The 2,152-nt window shown below is 43.9% G+C and overlaps 1 long non-coding RNA gene across 1 annotated transcript; it reads right to left on the bottom strand.

The window, feature by feature from the left end:
• Nucleotides 1–771: 771 nt before the first annotated feature.
• LOC308474787 lies at nt 772–1,801 on the bottom strand. Its single transcript, XR_013984962.1, has 2 exons — nt 1,228–1,801; nt 772–1,136 (listed from the first exon to the last, which is right to left on the bottom strand). It is a non-coding gene; the product is annotated as an uncharacterized lncRNA (long non-coding RNA).
• Nucleotides 1,802–2,152: the final 351 nt, after the last annotated feature.

Consider the following 2,152-nt stretch of genomic DNA (forward strand, 5'->3'; position numbering starts at 1 on the left):
TGAGGAGAAATTAAAGAACCTTTTAATGAGGGTGAAAGAGGAGAGTGCAAAATATGATCTAAAGCTCCACATCAAAAAAACTAAGATCATGGCCACTGGTTCCTTTACCTGGCAAATAGAAGGGGAAGAAATGGAGGCAGTGAGAGATTTTACTTTCTTGAGATCCATGATCACTGCAGATGGTGACAGCAGTCATGAAATTAAAAGATGCCTGCTTCTTGGGGGAAAAGCAATGACAAACCTAGACGGCATCTTAAAAAGCAGAGACATCACCTTGCCAACAAAGGTCCATATAGTTAAAGCTATGGTTTTCCCAGTAGTGATCCCATGGACTGCAAGAAGATCAAACCTATCCATTCTGAAGGAAATCAGCCCTGAGTGCTCACTGGAAGGACAGATCGTGAAGCTGAGGCTCTGAGATTTTGGCCACCTCATGAGAAGAGAAGACTCCCTGGAAAAGACCCTGATGTTGGGAAAGATGGAGGGCACAAGGAGAAGGGGACGACAGAGGACGAGATGGTTGGACAGTGTTCTCGAAGCTACCAGCATGAGTTTGACTAAACTGCGGGAGGCAGCGGAAGACAGGAGTGCCTGGCGTGCTCTGGTCCGTGGGGTCACGAAGAGTCGGACACAACTAAACAACAAATGTGTGTGTGTGTGCATAGTTATTATATTCTTGAATGTAAGCATCATATATATTTTAATTTAAGCTATTTTAATATTTTCATACAATACAAACAGGTTAAATGCAATTGTAATTTTTTTTAAAAAAATCCTCAAATGATAAATGTGTTAAGCCCAACAGGAGACCAAATGTTTTAAAATAACTCTTTTTATACCAAGGTTTTAAATTGTATTTCCACATTAAAAAATGAAAAAGCGGATAGAGACTTGATAGAAGTTTATAAGATTATGTATGGTGTGCAGAAAGTGGAAAGAGAGAGATTTCTCTTAGCATGAGTACACAGATCAACTGGTGAGACATTCAAAACAAATAAAAGGAAGAACTTCGCAAAACACATATGTCCAAAGCCACATATACCCATTTTGGGGGCCTAATTTGGCCTGCCAGTCGGTTTAATCCAGCCCCTGTGGCAGTTTATTTCCTGGGTAAAATCCTAATAAAACCTCAATAACTTCAATCCTAAAAAAAGCTCAACAAAACAACTTGGGGTAAAATCATAAAAGAAGCTCAACAACTTCAATCCTTAAAAAAAGGTTAATGACTTTGGTTGGCCCTCACAGCCCTTCACTTCATCAAATCTGGCCCTCTTTGAAAAAAGTTTGGACACCACTAGGAGTTCACTGCTCAAAAAGATATAGTGACTGCCGTTAACTTAGATGGTTTTAAAAGTGGATTCGATAATTGCCAGCTATGGGGGGGACGGACCAACAACAGGAAACAGCTATTGCATTCATGTTGGAACTAGATTGGTCTTTGGTCTCATCCACAGTGCTCTACTTACATGATCCCAGAAAAAGCTGGGCACCTCTGTGTTTTGCCTCATGGGCAAAACATGGATCTACAGCACCATGTCTAGTTTGGCCCTGGTGCCTTCCAGAAGAGTTGGAAGTTTTTTTCCTGTAACATTTTAGCTGTGTTGGCTCCAGCGGCAGCATGTCCTGTTTCGCCACCTGAAGCAAAACAAGAATTGCCACAGCCTCCCCACTGGCCCACCCACCCACTGCCACCATTGCCAGCTCACCCTTCCCCCCACTTCTTCCGCCACTGGAATGCTCTGGCTCCCACTGAACTTGGCAGGAGCCGGGCATCCTGTGTATGCCGTTGCCATTCATCTTCTCTGCCACAAGAGAAGGGAAGACGGGTGGCAATTCCGCACACCAATACGGCTCCCTCTTGGCAGTGAGGGGAGGGCTTTCTGGCAGCAGTGGAAGCAGTGTGGTGGGTGGAATGCCACCTCTTGCACTTCCGTCACCTGAGGTAGATGCCTCACCCTGCCTCATGGGTAGGGCAGCTCTGGTTCGCTCATTCACACATGCAATTCTCTCCTTGAGAAATGTAAACAACTGAATAGCACACATGTGTAAATCAGTCCTAATGAACCGCCTTCTTGCAAAAATTTTAATGTTTCCAACATGGCCAGGGGGGTCTGTTTTCTGCTGAGATAACACTCTTCAATGTGTTTTGAGT

The sequence above is a fragment of the Podarcis pityusensis genome, assembly GCF_964106645.2.
Source record: "Podarcis pityusensis genome assembly, chromosome: 3".
Classification (NCBI taxonomy): domain Eukaryota; kingdom Metazoa; phylum Chordata; class Lepidosauria; order Squamata; family Lacertidae; genus Podarcis; species Podarcis pityusensis.